This window comes from Triturus cristatus, chromosome 12, assembly GCF_964204655.1.
Source record: "Triturus cristatus chromosome 12, aTriCri1.1, whole genome shotgun sequence".
NCBI lineage: Eukaryota > Metazoa > Chordata > Amphibia > Caudata > Salamandridae > Triturus > Triturus cristatus.
In genome coordinates, this window is record NC_140595.1 from 112,988,958 (window position 1) to 113,016,906 (window position 27,949).

General features: G+C 43.4%; 1 protein-coding gene across 1 annotated transcript in view; it reads right to left on the minus strand.

The window, feature by feature from the left end:
• SLC27A3 (solute carrier family 27 member 3) overlaps window positions 1–27,949 on the minus strand; it is a 161,287-nt gene that overhangs the window by 49,798 nt on the left and 83,540 nt on the right. The window lies entirely within an intron of this gene.

Here is a 27,949-nt window from a genome sequence, read left to right on the forward strand (position 1 = left end):
CTTGATTGTGGTAATGCCTTGCACCACAGCCTTCCACACTCTACACTGCCCCCCTTACAGATATCTTTCCTAAGCACGGGCTTGAAGAAATATGCCCACATTACCTACACCCAGCTGGAACTATAGTCACTTCATTGGCTCGCTGGCCCACGAACTCTCCAAACCAGCTGAGTCATCCTCTAAGTCGAGACAACTGGAGGTCATGTCCATCTGGCTGACTAGGTCACCACTTCCAGGGGCTCTTGGCACACCAGACACCCAGGACACATCAAACTGGAGGCAAAGAAGTGTAAAAAGAGAATAAACTAGGCAATATGCACCACGGATATGGAACACATCCCTAGATCCATCAAGCCTGCCCCAACCCTACTCCAATTTCAAAAGAGCTTTAGACTTACCTATTTACAAACACTATCAACAACGAGGTAACAGTCCACTTCTGCGCTCTCCAAATCCCTCACTGACTACATGGTTGCCTTGGACCCCATACAGTGCTCAGCTACCGTTTAGCAATGTTTGGGCACTGCCAATAGCTCATACGTACATATATTACTGGAGCACACAGAGTTTTTTTTATATTGTTTTAAACTAATATGGGTGGGTTTTAGCTTCTTCCGGAAAAGGGGAGTCATGAATTGAATGGTTACTGGCAGATCCATTCCGGATAGAGCATCTTGTTAAATTACGACTGTCGCCTAGTCATACATTTGTTGTCCTCTTTAGAATTACTAGACAAATACATATTGATGTAAATATCGGAGTAGCATGGGAAGGGAATGCTTAACTGGAAATTGACTAGCATGTTATTCATAGCTTCATAGAAAATTACCAGCCAACAAAACACACCGGTACTGTTGTTACACTGAATGCTAAGGCAATTGCCAGCCCAAGGACACGGATACAGATTTCAATATCAACATCACTCTTAATTTAAAAAACAAGTAACTACGATTAAACAAACAAATATATTTGGTCAAAAAAATAAGCATAGATTTCCTGTGTTATTTTCGAATCCTTTTTGATATCATAGTTTAACACATCAGGACACTCTTCTTGCAGGACACAGCTGCCATTCACACGTAGATCCATCACACCTGTGAGGTCTAACCAGATAATTCCTGAAATGTGCACTTGAGTATCTGGCCGAAACTGCAATATCACGCTTCCACCCAGACAACACACTCCGCAAAGATCGAGACACTACAAGATGCAGGCGAGAAAGTTCATTCGACATCCCTAGTTCACTCCCAACGGGCCAAACATGGCTGACTGGAATTGGACTAAGAGTGGATGCAAGGGTGAATTAATCACAGATCTGGGAGGCAAAATATGTTAATGCTTATTTAGGCCTAAATTAGGCGTTGCATTTAGTGGCTGGTGCACCAGAAATGGGATCAGGTACCCACAAAAAAATATCAGAGTCAGTGCATTGACAAAACTAGCATTTTTACTTATAAAAATGTATTAACAAACACCATAATTCAGTAATAAAAGCAACCAATTCATCAACTTTACAAAGAGGCAAGCTTTTACGAACCAAAATAACAGAAGACAACAGCCACTTAAAAAGCCAAATATTTGTCTGTCGTTGACTGCCAGCCTTTTTGCTTTGTCAATGCTGGGTTAGTTTTGTCAACTTCGTGGAAGTGCTGCCAGTACTTTGTCAATATAAGAACACTGAGTAAAAGCAGAACTATTTTTTGGCCTCAAAAAAGCACACAATGCCATTGTAGCTCGTGGCAATGACGGAAACGACTTTGTTTGAGGATGCGATCCTTATGAAAGAGCAGTGAATACGTTCATGCTGTTGTGGGTGAAGAGGGCTGGCTAAAAGTTCCCATACATGAGTGTAATATATAAAGAATTTTAGTGAAATCAAAGGCTCTTGGCTAATGCGAAGCCTAAAAAGTAAAGTATACAATAATTAACATAAAACATAAGAACAATCAAATGACAAATCAATATTCTTTTTCATTGACGCACATGTAGAGAGATATGTAAGCGAATGTTCAAGTCACCAATGCTTGTCCAATGTTTATCTATAAATCGGTACGGCTTGGTCCTTTTTACATAAGAATTGTCCAGGGTAAGAACAGAGAAAGAATAGGAAACACACAGAAATAAAAAGGTAAGAGTAATTGTCAAGAAAGAAAGTTCAAAACGGAGAATAAAAAAAGGAAAAAAATAAGAAATAGGAATAATGCATGACGGAAAAAAGCGATAGGGCGGAGCAGAAATAAAAATGAAATAATCAATAAGGAATGGCAGAGAAAGACAGAAATACATTAATCACAGGCAGCGACATTGTGCTGTTTCGAGAGACAAAGGCCACCTTATTCAGAGCATGTCTGGCTCCTTTCATGTTCACACCAGACAGGCGACTGCATGGGGATTTTAACTGGACGCCATTGAGAGAGAGTGGCTTAGATTGATGTTTCTGATGGAGGGCCATGAGAGGAAGCTGACCCCCTGTCGGGAAATGACAAACCTGGGGATGCTTGCTATGGTGAGGAAGCTTCTCGTTGTAGACAACCATGTCGGTGGACAAGAGGATTTGTCCCTATAGCTCTGCTCCAGTGTCCTCTTTTCTCAGCCTTGCTAATGTGTAACTGAGCTCTCTTAAGATTCCCTCCTTATGTGTCGCTCTCTAGAAGGGCTCCTTGCTTCACTTGTGTGAACAGCTTGCACGGCTGCCAACTCCTCCTCCCTTCATTGTCCCTTCCTACATATTGTTGTCCTGCTATGCTCTACATTTCTGTTAATAATTTCCACCCAGTTTCTGTGGGCAGCTGACCCCCACATTGTCGCCTGGGAGCAGCAGGCCTTGAGAACCATCTCACCTCTTTGTAAAGGGACAATCCATCAAAAAGTCCATGTGTTTTGATAACATTTTTTTGTTCGGTCTCAACAGTTTGTCACCCTGGACCGATATATCACTCCCCGTCCTTCCCTCCTGCACTGCTCATCCCTCAGCCTTCACTAGTATTCACTCGACACTTTTCTGCACACCACTTCAGTAACATCTTGACTTGCTACACACCTTCCAGGAATCCGAGGGTCACACACCAGATCTTACTATTCACACTAAAACCACCATGCGCAACTTCCAGGTTCTCTATATCTTTTAGACCCAATCATTGGAACGTCTACACCAAGATAACCCTACTTGCCCCACCCATGAAGACTTTGAAACCAGTCTAAATAGCAACTACAGAAGATTGGAGATGATGAATTCCCAAAAACATCTTAACTAAAAATTTAAACATGTCTACCTTGAGAGCACACCATAGGGGTAATTAGTCATTTTGTTTTCATCGACAAACTGTCACAAAATCATCTATTGTACGCACTGTCCTGCCATTACGTACAACATTTCTTGCTTATGTCAAAAATGAAAAAAAAAGTAAGCTAAATATATATGGAAGGACACCTTTGGAGACAGTTTTTGCCTCAAAGTTCTCTCTCCTTTCGGAAATGTTCTATTCCAGAGTTACACCATCATCTTAGGACCTGTGCTTCGGGATGACCACCTGTCTTTTTTATGTTTCTAAATCGATTGACACCTCAACTATCCCCATCGCTGCTCATCCACACAATGCAATCTCTTTCAATCATCCATCAACCTTTACGTTGGCCCCCACAAATCAATTTTACCTTGTTGTGTTGCATAGATAGAACCCTCCAAGGGCACTTGAGAGCAAATACAACTAATTATTTCTTTATAAAAAAAGTTTTAAAAAATTATAGTGCGCTTTCTCCAGTATCTATTGTATACTGTTCTGCATCATCGTCATGGCGCCTCGTAGTTTCCCAACAATGACGGAAGGATTATACACCTTTCAAGTGGTTCCTGATCTACCCCAAGTATGGATTATCGTTCGTGAGCTTACTTAAAATAGTGGTCAACTTGACAGCAAGGAATACACATCCACGATTAACAGAAAAACAAGACTCTCTGTACCACCCAAGATGTAGCATAAGGGTGTTAAGGATCCCAATGTTAATTAGAGCGCTTCATGTCCTGCTCATGACTATGAGGCACTATATATGTTCTACAATACAATTATTCAGATTCTGCTAGAATTTAGCAAAACGGAGATAAAGAGGGAGCAGAACCTAGGCATCACTTCAGAACATGAGAGTGGGTGAATTCCAGTGTAAATGAATAATGGGAGTAGAAGCGAAAGAGAGCAGAAGGAGAACAAGAGAGAATGGGCAGTAGACGTGAAGCAGGCAAGTCAACGATAGTGAACTGGAAAGTGGAAGAATGAGCGGGAAAATGACTGTGTGAGAATAGGAAGATGAGAAAGTTTGAGAGAGTGATAGAGTGATAGAGAGATAGAGAGTGAGAGAGTGAGAGAGAGAGAGATTGCTCTACTCTTTTGCACTGAAAAGCAGGAATAAAAAGGCAACAATTGGCCGCACATTGTTATAAAATTCTACACGCAGGTGTTTATTCGGATGGCACTCTAATATAGGCTGTTGGAAGATGAGACTCATGGGTGTGTGGTTTTAGAACACCTGGGGAAGTCTGTGTTTAATCTGGGAGTTCTTGGGTGACCTCAACCACAGCCTCTTCTTCTACACTTCTGCCAGAAAATCTCCGCTCAACTGGTACTGGCCACCATCCCACAGATCCGCAAGGCCACGGCTGGAGGAAGATCCTTCTCCTACCTCCCTGCATGGACCTGGAAATCCCTGCCTTTTCTTCTCAGGCAATCACCGCTGCTGCCTCAATTGAAGAAGGACCTCAAGACCCTTCGACTAAGCCGCTGAACGACCCCCAGCGCCTTAAGACCCTTACAGGTGAGTAGTCGCGTTTTACAACAAGAAACATGATTGATCGACTGACTAACTGGTCATATGTGTCTGGTGTTTCATTCCTTTGGGTAGAACGTTACTCCTTGCCGATGTCAAGTATGCTTGCTTGGGGCATGATTTGTCAGGAGTATAGTGTGGGAGGTGTCAAGGTCTACTTTATTAGGCAATCAGCAGGTTGAACTCAGATACACTGTGGATAGGGTAACTGGTTGATCAGGTGTCCCCGAGTTGCTGGGACAGTCCTAGTTTTTCACCACATGTCCCAGCAGATTTCAGTAAATTTAGCACATGTCCTGGATTTCAGAGAGTTGACTGAACACAGAGTAGGCACGTTTGTGTGTGTTCCACTGCACGATTAGTTAGGCAGTCATTTCTAGAAAATTATTACATTAACACAGATGACTTGGTGTTTGAAGGTTGCATTTAATGTATTTTCCTTAGCACCTTGTCTGCGATTTAGAAGTTGGTGGTCATGGTCATTTTAGTTATTCTGTGTCCTGCGACTGATGTACATTTGTAGGCCTTCTTCTATCATTTTTAAATGTTCTAGTTTTTAGCTTTCAAAATCTTGTCACTCCAAGTGCGGAAGACTGTTCATCAGAGAGCCCAATGTTTAAAACTGTGCAGGTCTAGCTGCACTCTGCTGGTATAGAAAGCAGAACAATAGAGCACAGGAAAGAAAGAAGTCCAAGCACCTTCTGTGGCGAAGGTGTAACCCCCAAACAGTTCTATCGCACCAGCACAGAAAGATACTAGAACTGCAATAACACTGGTTTCTCTGTTTTATGAGCCGGTTTAATGTTATTAAGAACAATATATTGACCATTGAATCCATCTTGTATAACGGATTCCATTTTCTGTGCTGACTCCATATTGTGTAGTTGCTTTCTGTGCCCGCACGCAGTTGCAGGGCGGGAAGGGGATGTTTTCACTCTTCACTTGTTTTTCGCTCCTCACCGTGCAGAGTCAACTGGAACATGTGTGGGATGCGTGCTTGGTACCTTTCAGGGCAGAGATTGTTGTTGCCAGAGAAATGTCTGGAATGTACAGCTCTGTCTCGGAGTCAAAATACAGGGGCCTGGCAAGCTTCCGTCTTTACCTTGACACCGACCAGTACAGTCAGCTCGTTTATTCGTAACAGAAGAAAGCGGGCGAGGTTTCTAGAACCTTCTTCTAAGGTTGAGAAAAGGTATTAAAGGCATTTGCTGTGATTCTTCCCCTACTCCCTCTGATCTGAATTCATACGAAATGCAATGCCGGCCCGCTGGGATGTAGGCACTTTGCTGTGTCAACTTGGGAAACAGACAAAGGTCTAGTTGGAAAGAAAAAAAAGGTATTAAAGGCAGGAAATCTTGGCACCCAGACGGAAGCTCGCTGTGTAACAGACGTGTTGTCGCAGGGAACTTTAAGGGTCCCGGTCGAGAATTCTGCCTGGCTGTCAAGGGCTCCTCCAGATGAGTTGGCAAAAATGTCCAGTGAATGATCGGTGATGTATTTCTTCTTACTTACTCTGTGTATATAATCTCTAAGTTCCTCTGCTCCATGTATTTATGCCATATGTTATTTTGGTTTTGTGCCCAAGTTACTTGATATTTGGGAGTCTGCATTAACCAATATATTGTGCCTTCCTTCTCAAAGTATTGGATTCATAAATCTGTGTTTTTCATTTAAAATGCACCTGAATCTGTCTTCTTGCCTCTTCTTAGGAGGGGGCTGGGTCTGCTTTTATTGCCTCGTCTTTTGCGAGTGCTAAGTTGCATGTGTTATTTAAAGGTGTAGCAGCATATTCACCTTCTCTTGGGAGTGCTGGGTTTAGTTGTGTCCTATTGTTTCAAATCAGAAGCAATACAGCTGGAGACTACATGTCTTCTGCAGTCTCCTGGATGTCTTGAGTGATGCTTCTGTAGACTCTGCTTCCCAGTGACTCTAGGTGCCAACAGAAGGATCAAAGCATCCAATTGGCCATAGCACGCCTCTCCGGTCTACCAGTCTCACAGCAGTTCATAGTGCCAAGATTTTTCTCAGAGTCTGGGGCCAGGCTGCTTTACACAAAACAATACACGGCTCAAATGTAAGCTGGGGTACTCTACTCACAAAAAGGGAGACTTCTGGTTACCGGTAGAAACTGGTTGTCAGTCACAGTTTGACGGTACAGTTAACAGAGACACTAAGGATGTGGGGGTTGGGGCAATCTGTGACACAGGGGCCATGATACAATTCAGGAGGGACCAAAAGCTTCTACAACTGGTCCCATAGTCAATGTTCCAGCGGAATGCCACTATTGTGGAGAATGGACTTCACACTTACAGCATGCGGCTCCAGAGTACCACATTTTAGAGGCCAGTATCTTGCACACTGCTGGCTAAGGTACATTTTTTCTGTGGCAGGTACTTCAACCAGCTGACCAGCGCCGTGGGGAACTGGTTTAGGTTTGGGTGATTTCATTGAACTTTTTAGCAGCAGAATCAATGCAATAGTAGATTTCAGGGATGTAGTCAAAAGGGATCTATAATTAGGACAGCCAGGTTCAGCCAAGAGTAGAACAGAAAACTCTTGTGCCCCTTTGGGACGGCGTCAAAAAGGATCTCACAAAGGACAGAGAGACGCCAGTGGTAGTGCAAACTCAACAGGCATGGCCATTTAATATTCCCAGAATGATCTCTACAGTCAACTGTTCCATTTGGGTCAGTGATGCTTTTTGGGTTCGGTGAAACCAGCTGGCATGGAGTACCAAAATGCATCATGCTAAGTTCCACTAAAGTAGTTCCTCACACTGGCTGCAGTTCAGCTTTGCCTTGCTCTTGACCTGCAGACTCAAAGTCCGAGTCAGACAGCCTTCATTGGTTCCGACTACAAAGTACAATCAGAGTACAAAGCAAATGCAAGAAAGTTCATCCGGAGAGACAATACGCCTGCTGTTGAGGGTTTCGGTGGTGGGGGGCATGTTGTATCTTAAGGGTTACTCCACGAGACCATGGGACGGTCAAAGAATGAGACAGGGAAGTTACAAATGTGAAGACATGAGCCTATACCCACCAGGGAGTGGGGAAGGAAAGGATTCCTTTTGTTTTAGTTACCCTCACACACCCTAGTGGTGTCATGCTTCATCATCGGGTCACCCTGACGCCTAAAAGTCAGGGTGGGCTCGACCATATTCCTGGGAGCTCTTAGTGAGAATATTGGCCAGGGGGAGATCGAGATTAAAAATCCTCAGACAGATCCCAGTATCCCTTTATTGGTGATTCTGTCAGGGATATTACAAATGAATAAAAAGGGTCAATGGGAGTGTTATGGTCCTATGACCCTAGTGCCAACATGTTTCAGTCAAGTGAAGGCCGTGTAGGTCCCGGACTTTCTTCAGGGCAGAGAAGCAAATCCTCCCTGGAAAAAGCAGCTGAAAGGAAGTCCCTATCCTGCTATTAAGTAAGGGCAGATAGCTGTTCCTTACATCCAAGTACACAGATAATTAATCTGATAATAGGTTATTTTTCCATCTGTGAAGACAAAAGAGAAGACACAACAAAATAATCATAGTGAATCAACGTATAACTGACACATAGCTTCCCAATTATGTATGTGCTTGCCCATGCGCCTGTGTCAATGAGCCAGACGAGCGTGCAATACACAATAATAAACACACCATTTGGTATCGGATAATATTATTCCATATCTTTACCACACCCTGCTAGGTGGCAAAATATCGTGTGGTGGCGACATAACTCGCATTCTGTCGCTATCCACGTACATGTGCGCGCTCAGTCTCTGTGCAATAACCTAGTGTCACTCACATCAAACAGCGCAAAGCTGCTAACAAACGTCATGGTTGAACATACACTCACACCATTCATCCTTAGTATTACATCTTACCCCTAGTTGGGAGGGGAATTACGTCACTGGCGACCTCCAGAGGTAATGGGGTAGCCCTTTAGTCACACTCTGTATTGTAGAACAGATGCCAAAAGAGGTGGAGAACATGCCCAGCGGGAGGGAAGAAAAACAAACAAACATACCGGCATCAGTGTAAAGCCCAAATATCAGCAGAACCAATTGTTGCAGCACGTACCTGTGTTTGGTGGTAAAAGCGTGTCTTTTTACTTACTGCATCAAGGGTCCTGCCCCGCAGCATAACCTAGAAGGTCTGGCTCCCCAGGCTTGTGCTCTGAGTAACCGGGAATCCAAGTATAAATACACCAGATCAGTGCGGGAGACTCAGTCTGCAGGCCCGCCCTCTCTGAGTGGGAGGTCGTTTGCAGTTGCGCGTCGCGTAGTGAATGCGTGTTTGAAGCTTGCTGGGAAATGTAGTACCAGTTAGTATGACCTAAAGCCACGTTTCCATCTCGTTGTGGTACAATTTCCATAGCATCATAAAAGAGGGATAAAATGAGCATTTGAAAACTGCAGTGAGTGTACATGAAAATAAAAATACGAGAAGCACCAAGCTATGGTGAACGATTATGTTTGAATTTGTTAAGGGACGTGAAATTCAAACACTGCCAACTTTATTGACAACAGCGCTAACGGGTGAAGAGCGCTCGAGAATAGAACCCATATAATGACGTGCCACGTGACAAGGTATGGGTCTGTAAATGGTACATCAAAGGGGAATGCTGTCATTTGAAAATAAGGCATTGTGTTTTCAAACAAAACGGAATTGTGTCCTTGATGGACCATGATCAGTCCATACTGATATCCCAGTGTGGGGTTAGATGTTAATGTAAGATGGGCTATTATAGCTTATTGTAAGAGGCTGACCCTCACTTGTGTACATGGAACTATAACCAAATGAGATAGTGTTGCAAACACAGGGCACCGTCTACAAGACGTCCCATCCTGATTATTTCCTATTCAACTGATTCCAAGGTATGGAATCATTCAGGCCAGTTTCGTGGGTCCTCAAGTGATACATCCACCGTTGCTAGCATTCTAGTAACCTGTTGGACAGATTGGCTACTCCCTTCACTTTTTCAATAATAGTCCACTTGATATCAGTGTCTGTGTCCTTTCTCCAGGTAGTGAGCGGTGAGTTTTGTTACCGTCACTGCTCGCTTTATCATGCTCCCATGCTCGCATATGCGCACCTTGATCTTCCTGCTGGTCATGCGTATGTACAATAAATTGCACAGACATTTAATAAGGTACACAACATTTTTGGTGCTACAATTTGTTTGTATCCTCTGTTCCCAAGGGTATGGTAAGCCAAGGTCAATACTTTTAGTATGTTCAGTGAGGGTGCATACCACATATGACCCGCAGGGGTAGTGTCCCATGACTGGTGGGTTATTCCATAGTGTCGTTTGATTTGTGGTCTTAGGTTTCTGTGTGTCAGTATGGATCAATGTGTCCCTCAGGCTCTTATTTCTCCTGAATGAGAACATGGGTTTCTCAAAGTAAGTTTGTTAGGATAGACCATTTCTTATTTATGATCTTTTTATTGTCGTTGAACGAAGAATTGTATGCCGTAACGCACATCATGTGGTCTGTTTGTGTCTTCTGATGGGTTTCTAGGAGTACCTCCATGGGGGTGTTACGTGCCCTTTTCTTTGCCCTTTCTATGATTTTCTGTGGATATTCTTTTTGTCTCAGTTTTGTGGTTAGTATTTCTGACACTTTTTTGTAATCTTTAAGGTCAGCGCAATTTCTGCAAACCCTCAAGAACGAACTAACAGGTACGTTTTCCTTGAGGGAAAGCAGATGTGCGCAGTCAAAACATAACAATCTGTTTCTGCCCGTGGGCTTGGTGTATAGTGAGCTGACCAAAGTCCCTCCTAGTAAAGTTGAGGTGTGGATTAAGTTGGTGGATCCAACTAGACAAGTTATTGAGGTTGGATTTGTCCCCCTTCTAAATGATAAGGATATCATCAATGTATCTATACATCTTACAGATGTTCTCAGTGTAAGAGTTCATGGGCCAGATGTATTGGTCTTCAAAGTGTCCCATGTAAAGGCATGCTAGGCTCGGCGCAAAAGTGCTCCCCATAGAGTTCCATGGACTTGTAGATACATTTGTTCTTCGAATTTGAGGAAATTCTCAGTCAAGGCAAGACGCATCAAGGTAATAACCCAACAGAGTGGTGCCTCCCATTGCCAATCCTCCTTTTTGAGAATGTCTTTAATTACGCGGATACTCTCCTCCTGTGGGATGCTGGTGTACAGTGCTTCCATGTCTAGACAGACTATGGTGTTCTCTGATGGGTCGTATTCAATCTCAGATAACAGATTGAGAAGGTGCTTGGTATCTTGCACGTATAATTTTATACGTGTGACCAATGGGCGTAGAAACCAGTCGGCATATTTTGATAAAGGTTCAAGAAGAGAACCTATACCCGAGACGATTGGTCTACCAGGGGGTGGTACTCTGCCTTTGTGTATCTTGGGTTTTGTATAAAACAAAGGCACCCTGGGGTCGTCTGGATTGAGGAAGTCGTGCTATTTTTTTCGTGATCCAGTCTCTGTCTAGAGTGTCTGTTGTCAATGTGCGTATAGTTTTCCTGATGCGTGATGTTGGGTCTCTATTGATCTTCCTGTAGTACTTATCAGCCAAAAGATTCAAGTAGGCTGTTCTGTAGGCGCTGGTACTCTGGATAACTGTGGCATCACCTTTGTCGGCTGGTTTGATGATGATATCCGTCCTGGTGCTTAAGTCATTGAAAGCTGCTCGTTCTTTGTTGCTTAAGTTATTGAAGGTATTTCTTCTTGGTTGAAGTTGCTCTACTTCTTGGGTTCATTTCTCGAGCGCTCTTCATCCGTTGGCACTGTTGTCAATAAAGTCGACAGTGTTTGAATTTTGCGTCCCATTATCAATTCAAACAGGATTGTTCACCATAGCTTGGTCCCCAAGCCCGGGGACCCAGACCTACTAGGTTATGCTGCAGGGCAGGACCCTTGATGCAGTAAGTAAAAAGACACACTTTTACCAACAAACACAGGTACGTGCTGTAACAATTGGTTCCTCTGATATTTGGGCTTTACACTGATGCCGGTATGTTTGTTTGTTTTTCTTCCCTCCCGCTGGGCATGTTCTCCACCTCTTATGGCATCTGTTCTACAATACAGAATGTGACTAAAGGGCTACCCCATTACCTCTGGAGGTCCCAAGTGACGTAATTCCCCTCCCAACTAGGGTTAACATATAATACTAAGGATGAATGGTGTGAGTGTATGTTTAACCACGACATTTGTTAGCAGCTTTGCGAGTGACACAAGGTTATTGTACAGAGACTGTGCACGCACAGGTACGTGGATAGCGACAGAATGCGAGTTATGTCGCCACCTAGCAGGGTGTGGTAAAGATATGGATTAATATTGTCAGATACCAAATGGTGTGTTTATTGTTGTGTATTACACGCTCACCTGGCTCATTGACACAGGCGCATGGGCAAGCACATACACAATTGGGAAGCTACTTGTCAGTTATACATTGATGCACTATGATTATTTTGTTGCGTCTTCTCTTTTGTCTTCATAGATGGAAAAATAACCTATTATCAGATTAATTATCTGTGAACTGGGATGTAAGGAGCAGCTGTCTGCCCTTACTTAATGGCAGGATAGGGACTTCCTTTCAACTGCTTTTTCCAGGGAGGATTTGCTTCTCTGCCCTGAAGAAAGTCCGGGACCTACACGGCCTTCACTGGACAGAAACATGTTGGCACTAGGGTCATAGGACCATAACACTCCCATTGACCCTTTTTATTCATTTTTCATATCCCTGACAGAACCACCAATAAAGGGACACCGGGATCTGTCTGAGGATTTTTAATCTCGATCTCCCCCTGGCCAATATTCTCACTAAGAGCTCCCTGGAATATGGTCGAGCCCACCCTGACTTTTAGGCGTCAGGGTGACCCGATGATGAAGCATGACACCACTAGGGTGTGTGAGGGTAACTAAAACAAAAGGAACCCTTTCCTTCCCCACTACCTGGTGGGTATAGGCTCATGTCTTCACATTTGTAACTTCCCGGTCTCATTTTTTGACCGTCCCATGGTCTTGTGGAGTATTTTTTGTGATTTTGTGTAGAAACACAAGAGGATATACTCCAACGTGAAAAATCCTCTCAGCCCTCTCGGCACAGGGAAGGTGTCCCTTTCCCTGCCGCTATAGTCTTATCGTAAATTAAGGATTCCCTTCAGAATGAAGGTAGAGTTGGTACTAATTATATGGTATTCCGGGTCATAAGGTATACTTCCGTAGCACACCACATATTGATTTACAAGGATTAAACTGGGTCCAAACCTCAGAGTGCAGCTGTCTGATACTTCTGTTAATTCACAAGGCTCGCCAGTTTAAAAGACCATTCACCGAATCAATCGAAGCCGTGTATATTATCAGTGGACGAGAGGGATAGCACCAAATGGGCAACAGGGTTATAGATGAGAGAGTGGCAGTGCTGACTTCTTGTTGAGAATAATCTCTTTTGTTTGCAGACATCTCTCAGCTCAACACAAAGGAGAGGGCCAGTTATGGCCACTGGAATGTGTACTGAGCTTCATACGGTTATGAACTCCACAGCAGTGGTAAACCACAACTGGGCAGATATGGGGATCTGGGGACAGGGCAGCAAGCACAGCAAAATCGGTTTCAAATTCTTAGTTTCAGCAAATCTCCAAGCTGGATGTTTACAGCCGCCTAGAAACCAGACAGAAAGGAGACTACTTTTGGGTGTCCAAGGGGCAGGCTTCATAGGTTTGCTCTACAGGAAAGGACTGGGGAATGGCTATTACCATGCTGTATGGAACCACCTTCTTGGGTTCCATCATATCTGGTCTATCCCCTCCACACTTAATGCAAGCGCAGTCAACCACATGCACTCCGTGCTAAGCAAAGAATCCTGTTTATGGGCCGCTGCTTGGGGTCTATCTGGGATCTGCAGATATCTCTTCTAAGAGTACCGGTGAAACCACTTGTGGCCCTCTACAGTCAACTCCCCAAAGCCTGGTGAGGGGATATTAGCCACCCTGCACTATTGGTGGGGTTCACTCTGTGTACACCCCCAATCCAGCAGAGCCCAGCTCCCCACTGGGTGAGTAACAAATATAGAGGTGGAGCAACCATTAGCTTGTTCTGGGAGGCAATCCCAATAGACGGAAAAATCAAATGCAGGGACAAAAAAATAGTCAGGACAGCACGGAAGAATATCCCATACGGACTCTATTTGGTCTTGTGGCCCACAGACATCACACTCAACAAGAATGCATACCAGTGCAGAAAATGGCACGAAATGAGTGGTGGAATTTAACAACACCCTGCCTGATCCCAGCACTATTAGTAGCCTGTGGCAATTATAAAGATTTGCAATTCCATCCTCCCTCAGAAAAAACCCAGAAGGAATGCTTAAAAAATGAGATCCAATAAACAATTTTTAAAAGACGGCAATCCATTAAACAAGCCCAGTAAATGGAAGACCGTACTGCCAGGACGGAAGCGGTTCATACCAGATCAGAGTGAGACCCACAAGCGCAGTGACCTCATGACTGATGACAGACTCAGAGTCCATGCTTGGAAGACTGGTAGAATTATCTTTTGATCACAAAAAGTGCCTCCAAATTAATAACCATGTACTTCAGAAAGAGTACACCAAGATTTGCTCTCTTTTTGAAAAGTAAAAGTAAGCGGTTAAACACAATATCAGATCACATGGGATTAAATATATCCATTATTATCCTTCTGGTTATGTTAAGAAACTGATTTACTATTGCGGTACATATAGAGTATAATAAGTACAGTGGGAAAGAAAATGCAATAACCAGTTACGCACTGATTTGATTAGTTTTTGAAGGATCTTTAAAATCACACACAGGTGCCACTTTTTAAAAAAAAGAAAAATTTAATTTCACGCTTTAGGAATCATGATTTACAATGGTTTAAGACGATACTCTAAAATGTGGCACATGAAACTGTGCTTGCTTCAACTATGGTTGAATGACTGCCTTAATGATCGAGACAAAGAAATCCTTTTTTTTTTTTTTTTTTAATTTTTTTTTTTATTCGCTTGAAAACACAAAGAATTAATATAATCTTGTTAAAAAACAATAGAATCTATTACAGAGGTTTGGGACAAGCAGTCCCCCGTTATTTAACAATAGTTAAAGAGCAGAAAAAGAAAAACAGTACATTTCATCATTTTTTTTTTTTCCCCCTTTTTTTTTTTTTTTTTTTTTTGGCATTAGCAATATTACCAAGAATAGAACAAAGTCAAATTAACGTTACATGGGCCAGTTAAATTTCACTTAGCCTTCCAACCAATGTGTGAATGGGGCCCATGTTAATGTGCCCCTTTCCCGCCTTCTTCTGCCCCCCCGTGAAAAAACGGCTGACTCCAGCCTATGGAGTGCTAGGATCCTTGCTTTCCAAATCATAAAGGTTGGGGCGGCAGAATTTTTCAATTCTGATGTGATGCATAATCTGATTTGCGACATAGCAATATATATAAAAGCGATGACATGGCTCGTTCTATTCAATGATGTATCAGTTTCACAACCCATGATAACTAATTCAGCTGATAAAACCAATGGGATTTTAAGGCTAACAGTAATAAATGTTTGAACTTCTTGAACGAATTGGGCCAATTTGGGGCAGGAAAAGAACATATGGACATCATCAGTCGCTATTAAACCGCATCTAGGGCAGCTGTGGCCACCGCTACCACCCCATTTATGTATTTTAGCTGGGGTGTAATAAAGGTCGTAAAGGGCCATATAACTTTGGGAACGTAAGCTCCCAGAGATTAGAACCTTGGCAGAGAGATCTAAGGCCAGAGCTATATCAATATCCGGCTTACAAAATTTGACCTCCAGTTTAGCCTTAGATTTCAATAAATCATCAGGAAAGACTAAAAGTAAGTTTCTATAAATTGGTCCAATTCTTGAGTTTTTAAGAATTAAATCCATAAGTGTGTTCCTACAGAATAATGTTGGGGTATTGGATAGAAGTTTAAGCAGACAACTGCGGACCTGCAAGTATTTAAAAAAATGATGAATATCTAATGAAAACTTTTCTTTCAAGGAAAGAAAAGTGGCCATATTACCTTCGTATGCCATATCCCCTATTGTCTTAATACCTGCGGCCTGCCACCTTATTGTAACGTTATCTTGAAAAATTGACGGAAGCATTCTGGCTGCTGACAAGGGGGTATAAAAATTTATATTAGTAATTGGCCAGCTACGACGAACCTTCCTCCATATTGAATACATGGAGATAATAACTTTGAACTTAGTCTTTTTGTAGTAGCTGGGCTCAAGAATTGAGGTTAATATCCCTTTGGCAGCATGTCCTAGCCCGATCTCAAAAATAGATGGTGACCTACATGGAGGAAGTTTTGCTCTGTCCCCAAACAATGGAACGGCAAGATATTGAATAAACGCTGACCAACTGTATAGAAGCAGGTTGGGAACAGACCACCCCCCTCTATCCATTGGGAGCTGCATCCATTTTGCGGCCCTTCGAGGCTGACGATAACCCCATAAAAACCTGTTACAGCATCTTTCGGCCCGAACGATGCTGAGCTGTGCAAATTCTAGGGGAATAGTCCTAAATAGGTATAAAAATTTCGGGAGTATCAGCATCTTTAAAACATTACGCCTACCAAACAAGGACAGATGTAACTTATCTAGTCTGCATAACGTAAAATTAACTTTATCAATGATGGGTAAGATATTCTTATCAGGCAAACTTTCAGTTGCGGCTGTGATTTCTATCCCTAGGTAACGAGCACTGTGAACTACCGGTGCAGTAGAGGGGCCCATTGCGGTTGTTTAAACTACCTGAGTTTTCTGGGCGTTAAGCTTGTAGCCCGAGTACTGACCATAGTATTGAGCTGCAGTTTTTATTGCTGAGAATGAAGTGGACACATCTGACGTAACCACTAAAATGTCGTCTGCATATGCTAAAGCTTTAAAATCAACTGTATCGTTTTTAACCCGAGCTATGTTTGGGCAGAGTTCAAGTTTACTGAGAAATGGGTCTATATATAGAGCAAATAGAAGGGGGGAACAGGGACAACCCTGTCGAGTACCCCTACTAATTGGAAAAGAACTAGAGCTCTTTCCAGATATGGATAAACTTGCACAAGGCGTTATATATAAAGATTGCAAAGCATGAGTAAAATTAGAACAGACCCCCTTCCAATGTAGGACCCGCCAGAGAAACCCCCAGGCGACCCTGTCAAACGCCTTTTCGGCGTCCAGCAGGATCGCCCCAAAGGGGGAGCCCGAAGCCTGGGCCCAGTCTAATAGTGCAATAACCCGACGGACGTGATCCGTCGTGTCCCTACCAGGGATAAATCCGTGTTGCCGAATAGAGACTAATGGAGTTATCACCCGTGCTAGCCTTGTTGCCAAAATTTTTGCAAATATTTTGTTATCGGTGTTGATTAATGAGATCGGACGAAACGAAGCAGGATCCAGCTCTGGTTTGTCCTTCTTCTTGAAAAGAATTATGGTTGTATTGCACCAAGAATCTGGTATATGACCTAGTTGTGCCTCTCTTAATACTTTCAGGAAATCATCGCGGATCTCGAGCCGGAATATTTTATAAAATTCCAGCGGAATCCCGTCCGGACCTGCAGCTTTGCCATTTGCCAGTGCATTCAGTGCGGCTTCGACCTCAACCCACTCTATGGGTGCCGCCAGGACAGCATTCTCTTGCTCTGAAACTCTAAGAGTGTTGATATCCGATAGAAAGGTAGTGATATCATGATCTAAATCTCGATCCCTAATTTCTTCTGTATATAAAGATTTATAGAACTCAAAAAAAACCGATAAAACAGATTCTGGATTATCCTGAATGTTTCCGCGACTATCCTGTATCTTGAAAATACGGTTAGCTGTAGCTCGTTGTTGTAATCGTTTAGCAAGAACCTTACCTGATTGCTCACCAAATTCAAACATCGTTGAGCGATACTGAAGGTATTTTGCTGCAAGGTCTTGTCCAAAAAATTCAAGCAAAGATGCTCTAATGATGGCTACCTGAGTTTGACTATAAGATAAATCCCGACCATCCCTAATCGCATTGACAAGCTGAGTTTCTGCAACAGATAGAGCTTGTATCCTGGACTTAATCTGATCCTGAACATTTTTTTGACGAAAAAATGAAAAGCTTTTAGTTTCGCCACGAGTTGCAGCTTTCAATGTGTCCCAAACAATACTGCTAGTGGCTGAATCCCTATTAATATTTAAAAATTCGTACAGCCAGGGCCTCATATGATCTAGATATGTCTGATCTGTCAAAAGCTTTCTCTCGAAGGTCCACACTTTAACGGGTTTGATAATTCCATTCAAAGTGAAGGTAATGAGCACCGCATTGTGGTCTGAAATAATACGGGGTAGGACTGAAATCGAGGTGCGATCTTGATACTGATCGGAAAGAAAAAAGTAATCGAGCCGCACCATTTTCCTGTGTGGAGCTGAGAAAAAAGTGTAGCCATCTAAGACTCTAAAATGATGATACCAGAGATCAGTCAAGGAATGTTCTTGGACTAATGCTTGTAGTGACCTGAACACTCTCGGTTTCTTACCTACGTACCTTAGCCGGCTATCGCAGATATTAAAATCCGCTTCAAGATTAATATTAAGGTCGCCACAGAGGCAAAGAGGATGAGGCCATAGTGCTAACTCAACATTTAGATAGTCTAATACTTCAGGATCATCAAAATTAGAACTATAAACTGAACAAATAGTAAATGAAACACCACTAATTAACAACTCAGCAATAACCCAACGACCACCATTATCTTGCGATGTCCTAACACAGGATCCCACCCCACGCTTCAATAAAATTGCCACACCTCTTATCGTCGAGGACTGACGAGAACATCCAATCAAATCAAATCCAGGAATTTTTAAACAGTCACGACTGTTCCAAGGCACATGAGTTTCCTGTAAGCAAATTACTTCTAAATGCAATTGTCGAATAATGCTTGCAAATAAAGCTCTTTTCTTGCCATTGTTGAGGCCACAAATATTCCAAGATGCTACTCGCATGCTAGCCAACACCATTTTGACACACAATTATATGGCCCAAAACCATGACTGTAATAGAATAAGAGTTAACATAGTGAGTGCAAAAATGAAAACCCAAGATATTTTGTTTTCCAAGCTGTTTTTTTTTTTTTTCCCCCTTCACCCCCCTCACCCCCCCCGCAATACCTCCCCAACCCCAACCCTCAGCCCTCCCCCCACCCCACACCCATGAAGACCACCCAACCAAGGCAGCAGGACCGTAGTCCGGTTGATGGAGAAGCCGGTATAAGCCCCCTCCCCCAAATGATACCACATCTACTGCGTGATTAGTCAAAAAGGCAGTACAGAGAAAATTCAAAAATTCAAAAAACACAAGAACCTTAAATACTGCATCACTACATCAGTGCATCAATCCAGAAAATATGATACATTGCCTGCACACATAGCAAACAACCCCGCCACGCATGCTCTTGCAAGTATGTCAAAACTAATAGCTTTACAACCTGAATATTATTGCACGACTAAATTGACTCTAAATTGAATCTAAGAAAGTTCTAGCCAGCACTTCTGATTCAAAGTATTTTGTCTGTGCTTGATAAGTGACCTTGAGTTTGGCAGGAAAAAGCAGGAAAACCTGTGCTCCCTTCAGTTGAAATGGAGCAATAAGCTGGCGGAGCTGCCACCTCCGTTCTACTGTGGCCGGACAGAAGTCCGGGCGTACAAAAAACTGACAACCCTTCGCTAATCTTTGTCTGTCCGGCCGAGCTAGGTCAAAAATCTGCTGCCGAGCTAAAAAATTATGCAAGCAAATCAGAATAGCACGAGGTCTGTCGGATGTTTGGCCAGCAGCCTTCTTCTTCAGCTTAAATGGGAAACGATGAGCGCGCTGGATCTCTATGCGCCAGTCCCACTCTTTAACCTCAGGAAAGGCCTCAGTGAACAGTTCGATCACAAATTGTCGGACATCCGCCCCTTCCATACCCTCGGGAACCCCCAAAACTCTTAAGTTGTTTCTTCGGGCACGATTTTCGATATCCGACAACTTCCACTGAATATCATCCCGCTGGGATTTAATTGCATCTAGGCTGGATTTTTGATTGACTAAATCATCTTCAATCGATGAAATCCGGGTCTCCGCCTCAGTGACCCTAGCAGCAATATCTGCGCATGATTTAATCACTCTGCGTAGTGAATTTTGGACCCTGCGACATGCCCCTTGCGCCCTTGCACTCTCTTGCCTGGTTTCTTCACGATGTGCCATAATCGTTTGGTAAATTATTGCCAAAGTCATCTCACCGGACAAAGGGTGTGGATTATTATCAGAACTAGGGCCCGGGCCCGAGCCCTGTATAGCAAGATCCTGGGCATTAGATTGGTCCTTCGGCTGACCTGAGAATGAATAGTCCCATGTTAAGGAGCCTGTATTACTGCCTGACTCGTGCGGGGCCTTACGTACAGTGGAAAGATCCGTAATTCCGTCAGCAGGATTCAAAACTTCGTTGAGGCGCCAATCCCCTGAAACACTGTCCTCATCATCGGTCCAATCTTTATCCAGAGCATCATCAGTACCTGAAGACCCTGTGCGGTCAGATAACGAATAAAAATTATCGCCATCTGTATCAGCCTCTTTATTTGAAGGCTTGAGAGAAATAGTGGCCCCCTGTTGGACTATAGGTAGCGGCTGCATGATACACAAAGGTGCAGTTACAGATAGGTCCATAGAAACTGCATCTCCCATAATGCTGTTTGGCTGCACGTTTACATCAGGCAAAATTTGAACACTTGCGGGGCACACACTCTCAGGGTTACTCCCTATATTGAACTGGGGCAACAGATCTGTGGAACTCACTTTATTGCTGCTCCCCTTAGGACCCAGGGATTCACCCACTGATGAAGAAACAACTGGCGAGATCCGATCCTTACCGGGCTGCTGCGCTGCAACAGCGACTGGTGACAGAGTCTGAGCATCATTCTCAGCGTCGGCAGGACTCCGCGAGGTTTCACGGGAGATGGCTTGCCGTGGTTTGAACATCGCAGGAACCGGAGGTAAACCTGCGTGCAGAGTCCGAAGCACCGCGCCATCCGAGCGTTTGCTTTTAGTGAGCGGAGGAGTTTGTTTCGCTGTAAGAGTCCCTGATGCTGGCGGTACTGTGGCTCTTCCGATTTTAAGAGGATTTCTGTTTTTTGGCGGCATTATGGCGTTAAGACCCCCAGCACAGGTAACGACTTTATAATGCTGAAGCAGCTGAGGGGATTTGTTGGTATAGTTTAACGCCAATAAGCTGTACCCTGAAAAGCCGTGGGCTAAGAATATACGCCGTGCTGCAATCTTGCACGGCAGCAACCAAATCATCGCAGGCTCCCGCTTCGATTTTTAGGGGGTATAGTCAGACTGAATCAGGCTGCATCGCTGTTAGTTCAAGTGATTTCTAGTGGTCCATCCGGAGAGGAGCTAGTACTCGGCTTACTCGGCCAACGAGACGGCCGCCATCTTGCCCGAGACAAAGAAATCCTAAAGAAATTTCTGGAAAGAACCCCTCTGAAACAGAGGATAATCAGATACATTTCTCAATATAGTTTTTACAGCTTTTTCTTTAAATGTAATTAGTTTTGGAAGGGTGGGGGGCTGGAGGCCAGATGTTTGACTTGAAGACACGTCGATATCACATCTGAGTGGGTCATCTGAGGCGCGTGTTTTGCACATACACACTCTGAGGAATGGTTTGCTAAAGCGCATTGGCCAGGCTAAGTGCCTCAGCTTCATGCGAGGCGAAGCAGCCATGAGCATCACTTTGAACTGGTTTCAAATTATCCGGTTGTGAAACCAAGGGCTGGAAATCGGGGGAAGGGATCAAAAGTTCATGGGATTTGATCACATCAGATGCTTGCCAAAAATTAAGCACTTCCCCAGTAATCTGCTAGTGCATCACCCTAATGATATCCAATTAAACAGTCATTAGCTAACCATACATGCCTAGAGACACATCAATTACCGCAATAACTTCTAGTTCATTAACCAAAGTCAGAGGGCGACTCCTGTTTAACTGGGGCACGGTTTTGTTAATTCGACTTTGTCATGCAAGCCTGGTTCTGCGGGTCCTTCAGCAAGGGCCCACCAGAGTAATACGCCTTCCACCCGCTTTCCTTGTTTTTAATGAGAGCTGTCAGAATGTCAGCATAAAAAAAAAAATCCACTCACTCTGAAACCAAATTAACATTAGAAACTACTGACAATCACCAGAACAGACACACCTTCTCCCTGCCAAGTAGATCAGTGCTCACTGTAAAAGCCAAGAGAGGCCACGTAACAGGAGTCCTGCGCGGTCGCTGCACTCATGAGGCATAGGGAGGTGTGTGTGCTACAGTGCAACCACTCCTTTTGTTTACTCATGACGTCCACATTCCTCTGTGTGTTTTCAATTTGCAAGGGTGCACTCACGAAGACTGGAGAGGACATGGACTGAAACAGTTCACCCACCATGTTGTTGAGATAAGGACAGCAACTGTTACATGCAAGCAGTGCGCTCCTACCCACTTTCACTGATAAAAAGGCTCTCGAGCCGCCCCCAAGCTGACGAGCTTTGGAACGCCTGCACGCTACGAGTGGGATTATACCTGAGAAAATTGGCAGCATGCCCAGCAACCCGTAAATATTCTCTACTGATGAGGGAGGAATCCCAAAGCACTGGTGTCTAGAGATACGATTTCGAAAGACTGCATTAGCAGAAAAGTAATATGAACTTTGTGTGAAAAACTGAACTACAACTACCAAGAGTCTATGGGGTAATGGCGCGGTTACATGCAAGCAGTGCGCTCCTACCCACTTTGACGGACAGCAACTACAGCTGCAGGGGCAGGATCAGAGCCAGAGACATAATGAGGGCAGGGAGATAGATGTTTAAGGTTACAAAAGATACATCACCCCTAGTTCTGTTTACCTGCTGAACAATTTCTGTCATCTCGTCTGCCTTTTCTCCCATGGTGCAGAATGCATGTATATTCGGTTATTCTAATGCGCCGGTCTCACAATGAGGAAAACGAAAAAGAACACACCAAGCTTGCAGGTCCAGGGGTTTGGCATGGATGTCTCCAACCCATTTCAGACGCGAAGCAGATATCCCATCACATCAAGAGCCCATGCTGCCAGATGTGGTAATCTTCCAGTTGACAGGGAGGACTTTGCAAATGAAATTTTGAAACCGCCTGTGGTGCTCTCAACAATCTTTTTTCCCCTCTCCTTTGTTCACCAGGCAAGTGTTGGAGGATGAAGTATGCCTGAGGGCAGAGATTGGATTGATGAGGAGGCTACATTCTCACTTCACTGCCTTGATAGTTCAACCTAAGAGCAAAATTAATTCTCCACAAGTTCCTACCTGTCAAGTACACGGTTTCATAAGACGTGTTTATTTGTTTGATTTGAGGATATAGGTATTCATCGTGACACTGTTGTTATGTGCTTCAGTTGTGGATGTGGAGGTGTGTCAAATGAATGACAGTCATCATGGTTTCTCTTCTAGCTAGTAGACACGGTTGCAGTTTACGCCAGTGGTGGATGTGGGTCAAATGAATGACAGCCATTATGTTTTCTCTAGTAGTTGGTTTAGTAATGCCCTAACTCACTATTTATGCTGTTTGAAAACATCTAGAAAGTCCTGCATGAACAATGTTTGTCTCCGTTGTGTGGGCCATGGAGGACGCCTGTCGTTTTTGGATACAAGACGCGTCCCTCAAGTATCTGACATCTGTATCGGCAATGGGGCAAAAGGGGGTGGGAATCTGGTCCAGGAAGGGGCATCTTGGGACAGTTGGTCAGAACTGACACCCCAATCATGGGTGTTTGAGAGTAGTATTGGCACTAAAGCACGAAAAAATTTGGATTATAAAAAGTGAAATAATGAGTAACAAAAATTAATTAATACCATATTTATAAAGTGCACGGCAACCTGGGACTGGGTGTCCAAGCGCTAGTGTTCAGGTAAGGAATAGGAAGAGCAAGAAAAACAGAACAGATGGGTTTTCAGCAATTTCCGAAAACAGGTCAAATTCTTAAGACAACGTACAGAGAGAAAAAGTGTCCAAGCTTTTGGGAGTAGTCACCGACAGCACGCAACATCAAGATCTGGAGCAACGAAATCTGGGGACCAAGAGCTTATGGGCATTGGCTGAATGCAGTGTTCGAGGAGGCTTATTTGAGGAGAAGAATTTCCCATATAAAAAGGTGAAGCGCCTGAAATAACATTATGGCAGAGGCAAACGGCTTGAAAAAGGCATGGTTTGTAATCCGGGAGCCAGTACAAGGATTCCAGATGAAAGGAGTAATGAAGCATCTGTTAAGGCCAAGAACCAGTCTGGCAGTGGCATTTATGACACAAAGGAGTCCAGTCATGAGGTATCCTGGTGCACTCATATATAAGGAACTATAAAAATCCCATCAAGACATAAGAGACTGAGCTACAGAGACACAATGGTGACAAGGCAGAATCAATAGGAAGAACTTTCATTAGAATCCGATGCATAAAAAAAGCATGCTGAGGATATATTTTGTTTTAGGTCGAGCCTAGGGCCAGCACGCATGTGTTGCTCTGCGAGACTTGCTGTGGTTGAGTAGCGAACAGAAGTCCCGCCCACTCTCCGCCCAAATGTGCCATTGGCTTGTGTCACTGTCTGTCCTAAATGCTGGCTTCTGATTCGTAAATAGGCTTCTTAGTCCCTCCTTAGTACCGCCTCCTATTCATTTGTCACCTCCCATAGCGGCTGGCCCCTTACTTCGGTTGTTACACAGTACGTGTTATTTAGACTGTGAGCACTATTTTCTTTATTCAGTTTCTTACTGCAAGCACGACATGCTTTGGTGCCTTCTTTACACCCCCCCCCCTCCAACTGTCAGGCCTGCTTTACCCCCCTGCCCTGCCTCCCTCCTGCTGTCCGTGCCTTCTCCCTCCCACAATCACCCCCCCCCCCCGCCCGCCTGCCCTCCCGCTGTCCATGATGCCTACCATTTGCAATGCAATAGGTCTCACATTTACGAGAGTTTGAGCAATTGGCATTGACAATACCTTTTATTTATGTTTTGGTTTTTAAAACCTAAATAAAACGGATGGTCATTTACAATGCCAATAGCTTAAACTCGTGTAAATGCAAGACCTATTGCATTGCAAATGCTTATTTTACTTGCTGCGAGCAGAATAGTAGATGGTTAAAAATATTACTCAGATTATGGGGCAGATTTTTAGGAACGGTCCCTGCACAAAGTTATGTGGGTCACAAAGAGAGATGTCTTTCCAAATAGAAGTATCTCAGTTTCATTCGAGTTTAAATAGAGGGACTAATCAATCATTCATGTGGTAACATTATGCATGCATGCATTCCTGAAAATGGATATGCTTAGATCAGGGTCACCGTCTAGATGCAGAATAAATTGAGTGACATCCACATAAGAATATAGGCTAGGCCCAAACCTTTACATCAGAAAGGCAAGTTGGGCTAAGGGTGGATCTCTATGGGACACCACAAAAAAATATGTTTGAAGGATGAGCAGTAAGAAGTCACAGAGACTGCCTGGGTTCTGCCAGCAAGAAAGTAGTAAGTCAATCTAAGGGGAATTACAGTTACCTAATGTTTTATGCAAGCGGGATGGAGCCTTCAAGCCTATTAGGTTCCGCTATAAATACCAGCAAGATGTGGTCTGGACTCCATCAATGCCGACCTCAATTTTTTTGAGAAGAGTAAAACAGTCCTGTAAATGTTGAAAGCTGCTTTTTTGAAGTTGTGTTGTTTTTTTTGCAAAAAAAAGTTTTACATGGATTTGATACGCAACGGGTAAGTGTGTATGGTGCTACAGTGCTCCCATTAGGGGTTGTGGTGACATCATAAACCAGTAGGTCGAAGGCAGCGAGGTTTTTAAATGTCATTAGAACCCTGAGATGGTAGCATACGACAAAATAATCTTCTATTGTTACTTGCTATGCATTTATTTTACATTACATGGCTATTTTAAAGAAGTTGTTTTAGTCAAAGGGAAGCCACAAATTGAAATCAGAATATTTAGGGTATCGTATCTATCATTAATAAATTGTGGATAAAACAAAGACGAAGGCTCGTAGATGTATGTGCTTAGTTGACGGCAGCATTTACTACATAATTGTAGGTTCACCCAAAAATTATGTTACTCACTAAAGTGAATGAAAATAATACCCCCATCGAATGCCACGCAATTAGTTTTTTTTTGCTAAAACTTTAAATAACGTAGTTGCATAGTCATAGTGGGCCTCACAATGGCTAAGCTCAGCAGTGGTTTTGGGGGCTGTCATTATTATACTCAAACCTGCCTTTCACAGGTGCCTGTGAAATTCAATATTTATCACATTTTATGGGCTCCCAGTGAAATATCGGTTTTATATCACTGCATTTTGTACAATTAAAGCACACACACACACACACACACACACACACACACACACACACACACACACACACACACACACACACAACACACACACAATTTATTAGGTTACTCGCATAAATGGACAGACTCGTTTCGGCTACGCCTTCCTCAATTATATATATTGATCAAAAATACACAGTAAAAAAACAAGTTAGGTTTCTGCCTTAAAAACACAAAAAGCAATAAAATTCGCTAAGTCATGGTTACCAATACACTAGCACATACCATAACTCAAGCTGCCCACCATTTTGTTCTCTTAAAATTGCCTACTTTTTTCTGTGCCGGTATCGAATAGTTTTTTTTTGTGTGCATGGTAGACATTGTGAGTTATGTTGTGTTTGTGTGTGTTGTATCCACTGGTAACCAAAACCGGTAGTTTTCATAGGTTCCGTGCCCACAACTTTTTTTGTAACAATGAATTTCATTGTTTTTTTTCCAGTTGTACTTAATTTCCAAACCCTGCTGCTCATGGCCAGGGTTGGTCACAGTGCCTTGCCTGCAGCCAGGATCTGTGCTAAAGTATCCATGAGCAACCAATGTGAGCCAGCCCCTGCATCCAGACCGCTCACTCAAGCCTTCCACGCCTCTACGTCCCTACCACCTCTGATCTACGTCAGACACTTGTTACTGTGGCTCCCCTTGCCTGTAGAATTTTCTTCTGTGATCGTCTCAAATTATAATCTATTTGCGAACCATTCTGAAACTGGTGGGCAAATCCAGGACTTAAAACAGCAGATTACGTGATTTGCAATAACGTTTTAATTTGCAATTCTTCACCTTTTTCTATGTTTTTTCCTGGTGTCAGACTTGAGCACTCCCCTGGGCTCGGACATTTCTTGTAAAAAAATTCTAAATAGGATTGTGAGGAATCACGAATCAAGATTTGGGATTTTAAATGGCAGCGTCTGTATTCTCTCGCCAGGCTCCTCCGTTGTGGATTATGCGGTCCCGTAGAGCACTGCCACATATCAAGTCAAAGGTATTGACACAGAGAAAAATTCTCAATTAATCTTTCTCTACAGTCCTCTATTTGGATGAAATGCCAGTTACTATCTTTTTTAAAATTTTATTTTGTATAATAATAATATGTTCTAACTGAGCATTTGAAAGACTGAAAGGTCACTCCAGCAAGGTATTTGGCGTTTTACAGCCTACTTACCAACTGGTGACATTAAAGTCCTTCAATGCCTCCCACTTCTGACGCCATTCTGTTGGGTAATAAATCTTCCAACCCTCCTCAGAGTGACGCAAAGCAAACAGACTCCAGCAGCCACAAAACACAGGAAATGTATTTGCACCTTTCTCCGTTTATTGGCATGCCAAGGCAGACGCAGTGTCACGTCTTGGAACAAGCTTTTTCTGCTCCACATAGCTATTCAGGGGAGCATATATAGGGCAGAAAGTGCTGTCATCAGTAAACTCCTTAGATGTGGACAAGGCCAAATACGGTTGTACATATACAAATAGAATTGTCATGCAAGCACAAGACATAGAGCACAATAAGGACACAAGAGAACAGAAAGCAAGTTTTAACGAAACCTGCAAGAATCGGAGGCTTTTGACAGCTTTTAACCCATGACGTGTCAGAGAGGGTAATAAAGGTCCTTGGGTCAGGCTGGAATAGATTTGTAAAGGTGGGGTGATATCAGGAGCACAGAGCAAGCAGTTTGGTCAGAGACAGACATAGTTAGCTAAGTGGGTCTGAGATAGTGTGGGGGAGAATTTG